The following is a 15,984-nucleotide window of genomic DNA, read 5'->3' on the forward strand; positions in this document are numbered from 1 at the left end:
GAGAAACTCAACCATATCGCGTCTTCATCAGATAGCTTAGCAAGATCTTCTTCATGACTTGCTGTAGCTTCTACATCAGCACTTGCTGCTTCACCCTGCACTTGTCTTATATGGAGATGGGCCTCTTGCCTCCAACATCATGAACCAAATTCTGCCACCTTCAGACTTCTTCTGGAGCTTTCTCCCTTCTCTTGGCATCAGACAAATCTAATGTTTTGGCCTTATCTGGATGCAGTTTTGGCTTAAGGGAACGTGGCTTGTTTCATCTGTTCTCCAGACTATGAAAACTTTATCCCTATCAGCTGTTTTGCTTTCTTATCATTCACATATGCCCTGGAGCAGCACTTTAATTTTCTTTATGAACATTTCCCTTGCATTCTCAATGGGACTAACTATTCAAGAGGCACAGCTTTTTTTTTTCTATCCTTTCTTTCCTTCTTTCTTTCTTTTTTTAATAGTTTTAGATCAACAGCATGCCTTTCTTTGTTTAGTTTTTTTTTTTTTTTTTGTAGTGCTAAGGATTGAACTCAGTGCCTCATACATTCTAGGCAAGCACTCTGCCACTGAGCTACAGCCCAGCCCAAGGCACAGCTTTCTATTTGGAATGCAAAACATGGAACTCTTCCTTCTATTCCAACTGTTCAGTCCATTACAGAGTAATTAACTGGTCTAACTTCAGTATTGTTTCTTAGGGAATGAGAAGAAGGTGAGTCATGATCTGTGGAGCAATAAGAAGACACATATTAAGTTTGCTGTCTTATATGAAGAGGGTTTGTAGTGTCACATGACATCTAACCTAGTTAACGTCACAGAACACAGTAGGGGATAAAATGCCCTGAAATCCTCACCACCCTTTAGGCAGTCATCTCGGCTCCATGCACAGGGGCCCCACAGGACCCCTGTGCTCTAAGGGGGCTCCATCTTCAGCTACTCAGTGCTGGGGGTGGCACAGCCTGGTGAATGGATTGAGCACGATTGTGTCAACATAAATGTTTGTTACTAAAATACTTACAATGCCATCCCAGACATTTAAAAAAAAAACCACCATCACAAAAAATAAAATAGACAGTTTTAGTGGGAGGAGGCGGATAGCTGTGGTGGGGCATCTGGCACAATGCGCAGGTGCTCACACGTGGGAGGTGCCCTCAAGGACTTTCGAACTAGGGCAGCGAGAAAACATTCTAGGAGAAGTGGAGGCTTCTGGTCTAATCGTTTCTTGACCCCCTGCCTCTGGCATTTGTGTGTGTGTGAATTTTATGTAGCTGCCAGGGAAGATGGCTGACTTTGAAAGAATGGGATGGCAGCTTGGGTCACCACCTGTACCAACTGGAAGATAATGATGTAAAGGGCCTCTCCTTCAGCTGGAACCTCCCAAGGCCCCCTGCATGGGGAGCTTCCCAGAGAGTGTCCAAGCAGGTCACATGCAGCAGAGCAAAGGGGGCAAAACTGTGAGGCACATGTGTGGGTAGGATTCTCCCCTCACTTTCTGTCCAGTCTCTATACAAAAAAGCATGGGCAATCCAGGCTGGGATTGGCTGTGCTGGAGAGGGATCCTCACAGGGCCTGGCTCTGGGCTCCAGCCACGCCTCTCTTCCTTGGGTACCCAGAATCCCACCACAGCTTGCTTTGTTCCTTCTACAGAGTAAGCCCCAGACCTCTGTCCTCTGCTGGGAAACAACAGGGTAGACCCTGAGGTCTGCCCAGCCATCCTCTACAACAGCCCCCCAAGTGACCACTCTCGAGACAGCAGCCCTCCCTCTTGGCCCAAAGACCACTCACTTCTTGTCTTGAAGGTACTCCTCCTCAACATATGGCTGGAGGCGTCCATACCTAGAGAATACCAGGAGGCTGTGACCTCTAATATCCTGTGTCCCTCATCTGTCGAGATGCCTCGTGGACTGGACTAACTTACTGACAATAACGGGAGCTCAGGAGGGCTGGGAGAGTTTGTCTGCACGGATTCCTAAATGATAAGCCACGTGCCTGCCAAAGGTAGGTGCTTCATATATACTTGAGCCATGAATGAACCCAACCACCTGCTGCCTGGCTACCTCAGGGCCAGGACCCTCTCAGTTGACCCCAGGGGTCCCTGTTCTGTCTACAGGCAGGTTGGAACCCTCCCAGATGCAACCCACAGACTCCTTCCCAAATGTGGAAACTGCTTTTCATGAGGCCTCAGAAGAGTGAGGTCTGAGGCAGAGAACTTCCTCTCAGGGAGGGGACAGGCCCCCAGGGAAAGGCCAGAGCCATCGCCAGCCTGTGTCTCAGGACCACTCTGAGGCAAACACTCCTAGGGCTCATCCTACTTGGATTTCTAAACACCCAGGCAGAGTTCTCCTCTGAAAAACCCTACTTTCCTCAGAGCTGACGGAGGTTCAGAGTGATGCCCGGCATTCCCAACACCAGGCCAGGAGATGGCCATGGGCCAGGGCTTGGAGGTGATACACACCTTTTACCCAGCAGCTCCAGAGCCTTCTGGGTACTGGCCAAATCTTGGTACAAATACAAAACCCCATGGACATAGGGGGTGTTACCCTGCTGCAGGGTAGGCACCAGGCCATCCTCGAGCTCCCAGAGAAGTACTGTGAGGGTTTCCACAAGACAGGACACATCCACTGATGAGCCTTGGTCATCTTCTCCCTAGGATGGGCAATCAAAGAGGGACATTTCAACAGGAAAACGGTAGCCATTTGCAAAAGGAATCACTGCCATACGTCAGGGGAAATCAAAATATTTTCCCTCCATATTCTCAGGAGACATCACACACACACACACACACACACACACACACACACACACACACACATACACACAAACCTGGTGAGATCTGGCACTTTTGAAAGGGGAATCTGAATGTGGGTTAAACTATGGACACCTGTGGTGCCCTGTCCTGTCTCACTTCTGGTCTCCTTGGGAAAAATTGCCAGAGTCGTTGGGACACAGAGCTATCCAGCACCTCCACACTCAGGAAAAGCCCTGAGGCTTAAGCACCCACAGATCTGTAGACAACAAGAACTCATGGCTCTGGGCTTGCTGTCTCAACACCAGTGAGCAGACTGGGACTGTTTGTGGACTGTGAGTGCCTAGCTACCAGGGTTCCAAGTTCTGTGAGTTCCATGGCCAAGGAAGTGAGGTCACTGTCTCAGGAAGTCCTTTGCTGAGTCCCTTTCTTACACAAGATGGTTCCAATGGCCCACTGGGCTGCAGTCTTCCCATGACATAGGCACAGGTGGACCCAGTTACACCAACACACCCTGGATCAGGCCCTCAGACAGGCCCGGGTGTAGCCAGCTCCCTTGGTTTGGGGAGACAGAGCTTGGTTGAGACCCTTCCCCTTCTTGTGGGTATGTGTGTGGCCCTGAGGAAGTCATTGTGCTTTGCAGGGCCTCCATAGCTTCTCAACATGTTCCCAGGGGTCATTCTAGCATCTGCTTTAGAGGTTGTCATCAGGGACATGTGCCCACACATACATGGACTCCCTGAGAAACCCTAATCCAGGAGTCATGCGTCTCTAATGCACAAATATACAGATAACATGACATAGCAAGTTAAGGGACAAAGGATGACATCCAACTTTACCATGACCTGAGTCCCACAGTGACAGAGGGAAAGTCAGCTCCTCTCTTGGCCATGGTCCCCACTCTGCACCACTGGAGGGTTATTTTCAGAGATAGCCTCCCCTTTGCCATAGAATTCTAATTCCTGTGCGAAATCAAATTGCCCCAATGTCTCTTCCGATCGTATGATGGGGTACACTACAGGGGATTTCAAACACCACAGCATCCTGTGCCCAAAGCCTGTAGCTCCCTCCTCTCTCAGTGGATCCACATCAGCATCTGGTTTCTAAGAAACAGAAATCAACAAGCCTCATGGGGTATCACTTCCAAGTTTGAGTCACGGGAAGTCTAACTTAGTCTGGCTCCACAGGCTCACAGCAGAGGGCACTGCTGAAATTCCAGAGGTTTGTGGGGAAAGTTGGTGGGGCAGCAGGCAGAGACCTGAGGACCCCATGAAACGGCAAGGTGCTGGCATTTCTGTGCCTCCGTTTCTACATGCCTCCCATAGGTGAAAATGCTAGGGCTAAAAAATTCACTGATGCACAAAACATATAAGAAGCAAGGATGGTGTGGAATGGCCAAAAATTTGTTCCATAGCATGGCCACGACCACGGAAACGGACTTCTCTATCTCCATGTCTTTAGGGAAAGGCAAAGCCACTTCCTTTTGTTTTGTGTGCAGTTTAAAGCAACAGTTTCCTCCTATTCTTCCAACTAAACTTTGGAGGCAAGATCCCAGTAGTATGAACCAAGAAGCATCTCAGAGGCAATAGTACTCAATAGCTGAGGCTACTGGAGCAGAGAGAAGGACAGACAATTCAGCTTTGAGGTCTGGAAAGGGAATAGGAGACCAGTCCCTGCAGGGGACACTCACAAACCGAATGCATGTTCACTGAGCGCCCTGTGCTCACTGTTGAATGGAACATGAGGAGCTGATGTCTTTCCATCTCCTAAGGAACTTCCAGATTTAGTTAGCCATCCCAGGAGACTCAGGACCATCATCCTTGTGCACACAGAGCTAAGTGGCTGCTCATTACCTTCCCACCAAAGGTGAGAGGCAGGTGATGCTAAGTTCTTTGAACTGATACTGAATTGAAAAATATTTTAATTGTATATGCTCTCCTGAAAATACCAGTAAATTCATCAGCTTCAAATTACTATAAGAAAGAACTAAAGGGGAGAAGATATGTTAAGCAAAGTAAAGATATGACAAGAATTCAACTTCCAAATGACCTAAATGCACTTGCAGCTTCTGTGCTATTTCCTGTTGCTTATAATACATAGCAGGTTTCATATGTGCTGATGGTGCCTTACAGGCTCCTGGCCTAACAGGAGAGGCTTTCCTCACACTAGAGCAGCTTCACCAAGCATCTGGATTTACACAGCTGCAAATTTTGAAAAGTAACACTAAATGATATCTCTCAAGATAAAGATGTCTGCTTAAAAACAAATATTAAAACTAGATAAAATTCTACTAGAATACAAAAATGTAGAAACTACGATGACATAACAAAATATTTATTAAACTCTAAGCATGTTATTTATTGACCCCCAAACAAATATTCCTATAGCATTTCTAAAAGACATCATCCTTATTCTTCCTTGAATTGCTTCTATCCATCAGAAAGATGTCATGTTCTTAAGGCTGGTTGATTTATTCCCTTCAAATGTGAATAAAAACCCAAATCTCAAAATTCCACAAAACCATTTATAAGAAGGGAAAATGTCCTTCATCCAATTCACAATGCAGCTGAAAAAAATCCCAATAAAACCAGAAACAGCCTATGAGAAAGTTTCACAAGAATTGCAATTAGCTATACAATGATATACAGAAACCAGTTTTTTAAACACTTGAAAGTGCTCCTCAGCCACATCACAAGCAACTAAGATATTTATTTACCACCTATTAACTCAATTTCCACAAGGATAAAAAAATCTTCCTCATGCTAAACAGGATAGATGAAGGAAATGCAGTGTCAAAGAACAGCTCTCTTTGGTCATCAGCTCTGTGCTTCCCAGTTCACACTGAGGTTGACTTTCATCTTGCCCACATGGACCAGGACACTTAATTAACACACAGTCAGGGAGCCTGCCCTAGAAGGCTACTACTCCCCAGAGACTAGTACATGTGCTCCTTTGGCTTTCCTGACACTAACAGGTTATGAACATCCTTTCTTCTTAAAGAATAGGCTGATGGGGCTGGGGTTTGGGTCAGTGGTAGAGTGCTTGCCTAGCATGTGTGAGGCACTGGGCTCAATTTTCAGCACCACATATAAATAAATAAAATAAAGGTCCATTGACAACTAAAAAACAATATCAAAAAAAAAAAAAAAGAATAGGCTGGTGAACACAGCACATCAGCTGTTTCATGTGAGTACTGATATCTATTAGTTGTTGATAGCTGTCCCATTCCCAGGGTTACCTGCTATTAAAAGGCAAGCTCACTGGGGAAGCACTGAGGACTCCTATCATAGCCTCCTGCTGAAAACCTCAGTTGAACTCCTGCTTCAATCCTAAGCCTGCTGCTTCCCCAAACACAAGTCTATTGCATGATTTTACAAAGAGGGGGAACTGATGGAAATCACTGAGGGGCTGGAACACCTGAAGAAGGTCAGCCTGGCCAGTGACTAGGTCCTCTTCCAGTCTGACCTCTTTGGAACAATTTGGAAGAAAATGATTTCTAGACAAGTCACTTGATAACAAATTTATAGTTTCATATTTGAAAGCACCAACGAAAGCTTTAGTTACCAGTCAAGATATGCAGTTCATGAGTGTGTCATTATGAGAAGTAACCAAGAAAAGGGTTGTGGCTAAACTCAGACCATAGAGAACCCTCAGTGATCCACAGTGGCATTGGGCAGGGGGAGAGGTAGGGTCAATATGGGTAAATTCAATGCTCAGGACAATATTAAGAAGACTGTTAGATTAATTCAAACTATAATCCCCAGCCCTTTACAATAACAAACCATCCATTTAAGATCCACTCTCCCTCCTCCTGGCCATTTCCTAACAAAAGTACTAAGAGGCTCAGATCTGGCCAAAATGAAAGGCCCAGCAGGGCTTGGAGGCACACACCCGTAGTCCAAGCATTGGGGAAGATGGGACAGGAAAATATGGAGTTCAAAACTAGCCTCAGCAAACTAGAGAGGTCTGAAGCAACTTAGCTAGAATCTGTCTCTAAATAAACATATTTTTAAAAAAAAGTCTGAGGATGTGTCTTAGTGGTTAAGAACCCCAGGTTCAATATGTGGTATAAAAATAAATAAATGAATGACTCATCAAATTTTCAGTCCTCCGGATGGTTCTGTATTTTCAGCAGTGCCCATCAGGAACCATGGCGATGAGGTTACCTTCTAGAAAGCCAATCACATTATATATTCCCACATCCAATACTGCTCAAAAACCTGTTCCCCTGGTTTGGATTCATCTCAATGAAATGCCTGACTGTGCCAGCAATGCTCCTGTGCAATGACTGTGAAGCACTTGACAACTACTACACTCAAGGCAGGCAAGGCTGGCATCCTGCACCTTTGGGTTCAAAGGCTGGAGAGTCCAGGTTCTGGCAGGGACTGCCCTGGCTTATTCTCCTTTGTGGGACTTTCCAGGACTTGGGCACCATGGGTCCAGCTTAGGACCTGCTAAGACACCCTAGCTATGGGTGCTTCTAATTTTACTGCCATCTCCAAAGTCATCCGAAGCAGAAACCCCTACGATCAATGCAGGGGACCAACACCATTTCCAGAAAGGCCACCTGCACTTGAAAGTCCATGCTGTGGAATCACTGGCTTCTACGACTACAGACCTCCCTCCAGATGTGATACTGGCCTTTGGAGCACTGAGCATCTGCTCCAAAAGAAGAGAAACTCCAAGCCCAGACAGCAAGCCTGGAGCATGAAAACCTGCAGCACCTCTAACCAGAATACCTCCAGTGACCAAGGGACAAAAGACAAGCAGCAAACATGAGCAGGGAGTCACCAGTTCCCCTCCATTTAATGCTTGACACAAAGGCCACCCAAGCAGAAATCGAGGGGCCAGCACCACCCCAGAAAGACCAACTTGCATGACTATGCCCTTGGCAGTGTCCTCAGTGGAACCTGAGAGCAGAGAACCTGGGAGCAGCCTGTGGGTAATGAGCATCTCCTTTCTAAGAGGAGGGACCCTCGAGCACCAGACAGACCTATGAGGCAAGCTTGGGCCTGACTCTCTGTGGCCCCCACCACCAGAGTATTTCCATGGTGACCAAGTTACACAGGACAAACAGCAACCATGATCTTGGAGCCACCTAGGCCCCTCCTTTCAGTGCCATCCCCAAAGGGCCCACCCAAGCAGAAATGCCCAAGTTGGCCTCGGGGCACCAGCACCACCATGAGCAAGGCTGCATCTAGGTGCACATCTGTGCTGGCCTCTCAACCTGGCAGCTCAGCTGGACCAGCCACCAGACCATCCTCTTCCAGGTCAGGACCCACTCCTGTGGGGTCCAAGAGAAAACTCTTTTGCTAAGATGACATCCACCTTCTCCCACATGGGACCTGGTGGCAGACTGCTTAGATGCATAGCACAGGTCTCACCCTGACCTCTGTGATCCTGGGGCAAAGTGGAGGCTCAGAGACATGATGTCCCCTTCCCTCTCACTTCCTGGCAGCTTTGCCCTCAGAGTTGGGTAGCAGGAGGCTTTCATTTTACTTGGCTCTCTGGTCAGGCTCCTCACTACTACAGAGGCCCTGTCCTGGCTCTCTGGTTTCCTTGTTGTTTGAGCATCTGGGAGTTCTCTGTCCTTAGGCCATTTGCTTGGATGGGGAAATTTGAAATTGGCTTGTGGTCCAGATAATGAGAAGGGATATGAGGTGCACAGAGGAACCACAATGTTTGGAAGGTCTCCTTCATAATTTGTAAGTATAGGAAATATTAAGCCCAGACTACTCACTAGAAAGAATTTTCACAGAGTGCTCTGCTTATAGCTATAAATCTGACCAAGAAAAAATTATTTTCCCACTCTAACAGAGCATGGCCTCTGTATGGGCCAGAATCAAGAGAAAAATGGCCTTTAAGGAGGTCACTGAATTATTAGTCTTATGCAAATAGAATTGTTTTGTCAAAGACCAGGAAAATGGGATGAAATACATAATTTTTTTTATTCTACATAAATAAGCCTGTTCTAGACTCCTGGTGGGAAGACCTCCAGAGGCCTCTGCCACCTGGTGGGGGAGAGTGGAGAGCCACAGGGTGGGGTGGGTAAGCTGAGCCAGTGAGGTGCATGGGCTGCAGTCCTTCAGGGACCCTCAGTTGACCTTCACAAGAGAATCACAGAGGACAGGGTGGCTGAATCAGGAAGGCTGGAGGGATTTTCAGGTAACTTTAAAATAAATCTCACTGTGGGGAAGTGGGGCAAAGAGGAGGTGAGTCAGATGCCCCTTGGCTACCACTGGACAAAGGGAAGTGAGCAGAGGAAGGGTGTGCCACCCTGCCTGCCTCAAAGTCGCCTGGGGTTATGGAGCTTGGGGCAGAGGCCTTCACAGGCCCACATTCCCAGCTACCTAGACCACTGGACCTTGAACCCAGATTCCTGAAGGTGACAGGAGCCAGGGGCTCACCTCCTGCCAGGTACCACCCTGCATGTTCCAGCTGCTACCAGCAACTCAGGTTTCAAGCTCCAACCAGGTCATCACCCCCTTATAGAAGCTTCCTAGACTTTTTATACCCCAAGTGGGGACCATGTGGTGCCCCATCCATGTTCTACTAACACCTCTTCTTGTTACTTGTCACAAGAACCCAAACTGTCATTCAGTCGCTCAGTGTTTCTCCAGTGTCCCCTGCATGCCAAGTGACATAGAAAGACATAAACTAATCCATGTGAATGAATAGACAGTGACAACCTGAGGCCAGTTCTCTACAGCAAAAATCCTTGGTCCTCTGAGAACAAATAACCAAAAACCAGGCCTGACAGGGTAGTAGAGAGTGCAGGGAGGGCTTCCTCAAGGGGGTGATGGCCCAAGATCTGAAATAGAAGTAGAAATTACTTCTCTGGGCCTCAGTTTCTCCAGCTCTAAAGCAGGGAGATCCTGTGTGTCACCCACCACTGCCCCTACAGAGCCGACCTGGAGTTCAAGTTAAGACAGATGTGGGGACAAGGTGCAGGGAAAAGAACTACATGGAAATGGCCAGCAGCTTTGAGCTTTTTGTCTTGTTATGGGCGAGGCAGGGAGGAGGTGAGAGCTGGGAGGGGTGGAATAGGGCCAGTGGAGGTGGTGAGAAGGGAGGGTTTGGGGAAGTTCAAGGCACAGACTCAAAGACAGTTGGAGCATGGAGCAGGGAGGGGTGGTGTCTCCCTGCCAGACCTGGCTCTTTCCATGGTGTGGCCCAACCTTCTTTTCCTTCTGAATCCTGTCCCCCTCCGTCCCTGCACCCCCAGCTGCTCACAGGTCATTCCTCTGCCTGACCCACACACTCCAGCTGCCTGGCCTTGCTCATGCAGTCCCCTCACTGGATCCCCTCCCTCTCCTATTGGTCTCCCCCTCTGGACGAATTCCCCAGCCACACCCATCTCTTCATTCTTCTCTGAGCCCCCCACCCCAACTTGATGGGTCCCCCCATTCCAAGCTCCCGGCATCAGGCCTCCCCTGCAGGGTTCTGCACATGAGGCTCTGGAGCCAGATTTCCAGAATTCCAGTCCCAGCTCTTCCAGGCAGGACCTTGACTAACTCATAATTCATGTCCTTTCCCAGAGCCTCACCTTTACCACCAGGGAAATGGGTGATATGATTCCCTCTGTAAATATATGCAGCCTGGTTCATGGAGGTATTGATGCTCCGAGGTGGAATTCAGGGTTCCTGTAAGGGGGCGCCTTTTGTCACTTAAAGGAGTGGCCCTCGTGGCTCCAAGAACAGAGTTGGTTTTTGTCCCCTGTAAAGTGACCACTATAGGGATGGTCTAGTTAGTGGCGCTGAATATGTCGAAGCCCGATTTACCCTGTAAATGCTGTCTCATGCTTCTCTTTCCTTCACTTGGGGAGGAGATGAACAGAACCCCAAAGACAGATATGAGATCCGGGAGCTAGTTTGGGCTCCCAGGTTCCTGGATTGCATGGGGACAAACTTACAAGTCAAGGTGGCCTTTCTGAAGGTGGTGATGGTTCCTCCCAGGAGAGCTTCAGGGGTTCTGCACGGTCAGGCTTTGGGGGATGGCATGAATTGCACAAACATCAGTGGTTGCTTACCCTGGTTTGTATTTTGCCTTCTCTCCCTTGGTCCTCATGGTGGTGCTCTGCCTAGGGGCAGGCCCTGGAGCTGTTCTATCCCAAACTTGCCCCATGGTGTTCTCTGGTTTGGGGGGTCCCTCTACTTTTTTAGCAGATGCCCATTTCTGCCATGGGAGATGGAAGAACTGGGGACAAATCTGTCTTCCAAGTTGCAATTGAGGCAACTGACACTGGCAGCATTAAGGGGGATGAATCTTGGTTGTCCCATGCTGACTGGGGCTGCCTGTTCTTGGGACAAACACTGTTCACAGTCCCTGGCCTCTGAGTAGCAGCTGCAGAGGCTGATGGACTAGTTGCTTCAGTGGACTTGCAGCCTGGCTGCCAGCAGAATGTGTGTGGGTGCTGGCACAGTCCCCCACGGTGGGATTTCTAAGTCTGTCAGCACCAAGGGCTGAGTGGGTTGGGCTGCCCAGGCTGGGGGGCCTGCTATCAATGGTGGGAATGGAGCTACCCCTGGACCTGGAGATCCCAGGTGTCCAAACTACTGACAGCTGGCAGAGGTGGGGGCTCTGGGCTTCTTCCTGTCAGAAACCCCAGGTGGGATGGTGGCTCCAGGGATGAGGGGCTTCTTCCCTCGGGGAGCGTGTTTAGGTACCTTTCAAGACGGCAGACTGAGGAATCAGACCAGAGACTCTGCGTCTAATAGAAGATAAAGTTGGTCCTCATCTTCATCTCGTGGGGGCAGGCCCCAAATTCCTTAATAAGACTCCTATAGCACAAGAGTTAAAACCAAGAATCAACAAATGGGACGAATTCAAACTGAAAAAGGTTTTTCTCAGCAAGAGAAATAATATGCGAGGTGAATAGGGAGCCTACATCCTGGGAACCAATTTTTACCCCTCAAACATCAGATAGAGGCCTAATCTCTAGAGTGTACAAAGAACTCAAAAAGTTAAACAACAAAAAAGCAGATAACCCAATCAACAAATGGGCCAAGGACTTGGACAGAAACTTCTCAGAAGAGGACATACAATCAATTAACAAATACATGAAAAAATGCTCACCATCTCTAGCAATCAGAGAAATGCAAATCAAAACCACCCTAAGATACCATCTCACTCCAGTCAGAAAGGCAGCCATTATGAAGTCAAACAACAATAAGTGCTGGCGAGGATGGGGGGGGGGGGGAGGTACACTCATACATTGCTGGTGGGACTGCAAATTGGTGCAGCCAATTTGGAAAGCAGTATGGAGATTCCTTGGAAAGCTGGGAATGGAACCACCATTTGACCCAGCTATTCTCCTTCTTGGATTATACCCAAAAGACCTAAGAAAAGCATACTACAGGGACACAGCCACATCAATGTTTACAGCAGCACAATTCACAATAGCTAGAATGTGGAACCAACCTAGATGCCCTTTAATAGATGAATGGATTAAAAAATGTGGCATTTATACACAATGAAATATTACTCAGCACTAAAAAATAACAAGATCATGGCATTTGCAGGGAAATGGATGGCAAAGAAGGCCCAGTGTGAGAAGGTGGCTGTAGGCAGAGCGGGACAGCCATTGCCAAGGAAGAAATGCTCATCCATGGGGAATACGGGTAGGCCACAGAAATGAAAGTTTCCTTTGCCGTCACATCAATAGGGGGACCTCTGAGGCTGCCACCACTTCTGGAACTGGCCTGTCCAGTCACCACTGAGGACCTGAACTGGGAGAAACAGAGCTCCGCAGCACATCCACTGCCTTCTGATGGGTGCGTCCCAGGCCATCTGGGACAGCTATACCATGCCCCCGAACCCCAGCCCATGTGTGGGCCCCTCTACCTGGGGAGGGGCCAAGCCTCTGGCATCAGTGGGCCTCAGCCAGACCTTGCCTTACCACCCCAGCACTACCTCCCCGCCCAAAGTGGGTGGGCGCTGCTCTCTCCTCCCAGAGACACCCTCCTACCTCCAAACTTTGTGTCCCCCTCTTCCACAGCCTGCCAACTGTTCCTTGGCCCTTCCTCCCAGGCCCTCTCCCAGCACCTTGGCAGGCTTGGCTCTGCAGCCAGGGGCTCCCTTGGGGGCCACCCTCATGAACACCATTATGACTTCACAGTCCCGCTTCCCCCACATCTGGGGCCTCCATCTGACTCCAGTAGGAACTTCCTACTCTCTCACCAGGGCCCAAAGCCCAACAGTACTCACAGGGCCTCAGCAGTAGACAGCTCCAGTCTGCCACCTTTTTTTAAAATTTTTACTTATTTTTTTTAATCATACATGACAGAATGTGTGTGGGTGCTGGCATGGGCCCCCACGGTGGGATTTCTACGTCTGTCAGCACCAAGGGCTGAGTGGGTTGGACTGCCCAGGCTGGGGGGCCTGCTATCAATGGTGGGAATGGAGCTACCCCTGGACCTGGAGATCCCAGGTGTCCAAACTACTGACAGCTGGCAGAGGTGGGGGCTCTGGGCTTCTTCCTGTCAGAAACCCCATTTGGCATGGTGGCTCCAGGGATGAGGGGCTTCTTCCCTCGGGGAGCGTGTTTAGGTACCTTTCAAGACGGCAGACTGAGGAATCAGACCAGAGACTCTGCGTCTAATAGAAGATAAAGTTGGCCCTCGTCTTCATCTCGTGGGGGCAGGCCCCAAATTCCTTAATAAGACTCCTATAGCACAAGAGTTAAAACCAAGAATCAACAAATGGGACGAATTCAAACTGAAAAAGTTTTTTCTCAGCAAGAGAAATAATATGCGAGGTGAATAGGGAGCCTACATCCTGGGAACCAATTTTTACCCCTCAAACATCAGATAGAGGCCTAATCTCTAGAGTGTACAAAGAACTCAAAAAGTTAAACAACAAAAAAGCAGATAACCCAATCAACAAATGGGCCAAGGACTTGGACAGAAACTTCTCAGAAGAGGACATACAATCAATTAACAAATACATGAAAAAATGCTCACCATCTCTAGCAATCAGAGAAATGCAAATCAAAACCACCCTAAGATACCATCTCACTCCAGTCAGAAAGGCAGCCATTATGAAGTCAAACAACAATAAGTGCTGGCGAGGATGGGGGTGGGGGGGGGGAGGTACACTCATACATTGCTGGTGGGACTGCAAATTGGTGCAGCCAATTTGGAAAGCAGTATGGAGATTCCTTGGAAAGCTGGGAATGGAACCACCATTTGACCCAGCTATTCTCCTTCTTGGATTATACCCAAAAGACCTAAGAAAAGCATACTACAGGGACACAGCCACATCAATGTTTACAGCAGCACAATTCACAATAGCTAGAATGTGGAACCAAACTAGATGCCCTTTAATAGATGAATGGATTAAAAAATGTGGCATTTATACACAATGAAATATTACTCAGCACTAAAAAATAACAAGATCATGGCATTTGCAGGGAAATGGATGGCAAAGAAGGCCCAGTGTGAGAAGGTGGCTGTAGGCAGAGCGGGACAGCCATTGCCAAGGAAGAAATGCTCATCCATGGGGAATACGGGTAGGCCACAGAAATGAAAGTTTCCTTTGCCGTCACATCAATAGGGGGACCTCTGAGGCTGCCACCACTTCTGGAACTGGCCTGTCCAGTCACCACTGAGGACCTGAACTGGGAGAAACAGAAAGCTCCGCAGCACATCCACTGCCTTCTGATGGGTGAGTCCCAGGCCATCTGGGACAGCTATACCATGCCCCCCAACCCCAGCCCATATGTGGGCCCCCTCTACCTGGGGAGGGGCCAAGCCTCTGGCATCAGTGGGCCTCAGCCAGACCTTGCCTTACCACCCCAGCACTGCCTCCCCGCCCAAAGTGGGTGGGCGCTGCTCTCTCCTCCCAGAGACACCCTCCTACCTCCAAACTTTGTGTCCCCCTCTTCCACAGCCTGCCAACTGTTGCTTGGCCCTTCCTCCCAGGCCCTCTCCCAGCACCTTGGCAGGCTTGGCTCTGCAGCCAGGGGCTCCCTTGGGGGCCACCCTCATGGATACCATTGTGACTTCACAGTCCCGCTTCCCCCACATCTGGGGCCTCCATCTGACTCCAGTAGGAACTTCCTACTCTCTCACCAGGGCCCAAAGCCCAACAGTACTCACAGGGCCTCAGCAGTAGACAGCTCCAGTCTGCCACCTTTTTTTAAAATTTTTACTTATTTTTTTTAATCATACATGACAGAATGTGTGTGGGTGCTGGCATGGGCCCCCACGGTGGGATTTCTACGTCTGTCAGCACCAAGGGCTGAGTGGGTTGGACTGCCCAGGCTGGGGGGCCTGCTATCAATGGTGGGAATGGAGCTACCCCTGGACCTGGAGATCCCAGGTGTCCAAACTACTGACAGCTGGCAGAGGTGGGGGCTCTGGGCTTCTTCCTGTCAGAAACCCCATTTGGCATGGTGGCTCCAGGGATGAGGGGCTTCTTCCCTCGGGGAGCGTGTTTAGGTACCTTTCAAGACGGCAGACTGAGGAATCAGACCAGAGACTCTGCGTCTAATAGAAGATAAAGTTGGTCCTCATCTTTATCTCGTGGGGGCAGGCCCCAAATTCCTTAATAAGACTCCTATAGCACAAGAGTTAAAACCAAGAATCAACAAATGGGACGAATTCAAACTGAAAAAGGTTTTTCTCAGCAAGAGAAATAATATGCGAGGTGAATAGGGAGCCTACATCCTGGGAACCAATTTTTACCCCTCAAACATCAGATAGAGGCCTAATCTCTAGAGTGTACAAAGAACTCAAAAAGTTAAACAACAAAAAAGCAGATAACCCAATCAACAAATGGGCCAAGGACTTGGACAGAAACTTCTCAGAAGAGGACATACAATCAATTAACAAATACATGAAAAAATGCTCACCATCTCTAGCAATCAGAGAAATGCAAATCAAAACCACCCTAAGATACCATCTCACTCCAGTCAGAAAGGCAGCCATTATGAAGTCAAACAACAATAAGTGCTGGCGAGGATGGGGGTGGGGGGGGGAGGTACACTCATACATTGCTGGTGGGACTGCAAATTGGTGCAGCCAATTTGGAAAGCAGTATGGAGATTCCTTGGAAAGCTGGGAATGGAACCACCATTTGACCCAGCTATTCTCCTTCTTGGATTATACCCAAAAGACCTAAGAAAAGCATACTACAGGGACACAGCCACATCAATGTTTACAGCAGCACAATTCACAATAGCTAGAATGTGGAACCAACCTAGATGCCCTTTAATAGATGAATGGATTAAAAAATGTGGCATT

General features: G+C 48.5%; 1 long non-coding RNA gene across 4 annotated transcripts; it reads right to left on the reverse strand.

Annotated features, from left to right (window-relative positions):
- Positions 1–398: 398 nt before the first annotated feature.
- Positions 399–15,259, reverse strand: LOC139702342 (uncharacterized). Of its 4 annotated transcripts, XR_011704962.1 has the most exons (6): positions 15,185–15,259; positions 13,293–13,406; positions 11,407–11,520; positions 2,450–2,640; positions 1,780–1,830; positions 399–718 (listed from the first exon to the last, which is right to left on the reverse strand). It is a non-coding gene; the product is annotated as an uncharacterized lncRNA (long non-coding RNA). The 4 variants fall into 4 exon arrangements; XR_011704960.1 differs by lacking the exons at positions 11,407–11,520; positions 13,293–13,406; positions 15,185–15,259 and adding exons at positions 10,287–10,470; positions 10,653–11,096 and having other exon boundaries at positions 403–718; XR_011704961.1 differs by lacking the exons at positions 11,407–11,520; positions 13,293–13,406; positions 15,185–15,259 and adding exons at positions 10,287–10,383; positions 10,653–11,096 and having other exon boundaries at positions 405–718.
- Positions 15,260–15,984: the final 725 nt, after the last annotated feature.

The sequence above is a fragment of the Marmota flaviventris genome, chromosome 17, assembly GCF_047511675.1.
Source record: "Marmota flaviventris isolate mMarFla1 chromosome 17, mMarFla1.hap1, whole genome shotgun sequence".
NCBI classification, from domain to species: Eukaryota; Metazoa; Chordata; class Mammalia; order Rodentia; family Sciuridae; genus Marmota; species Marmota flaviventris.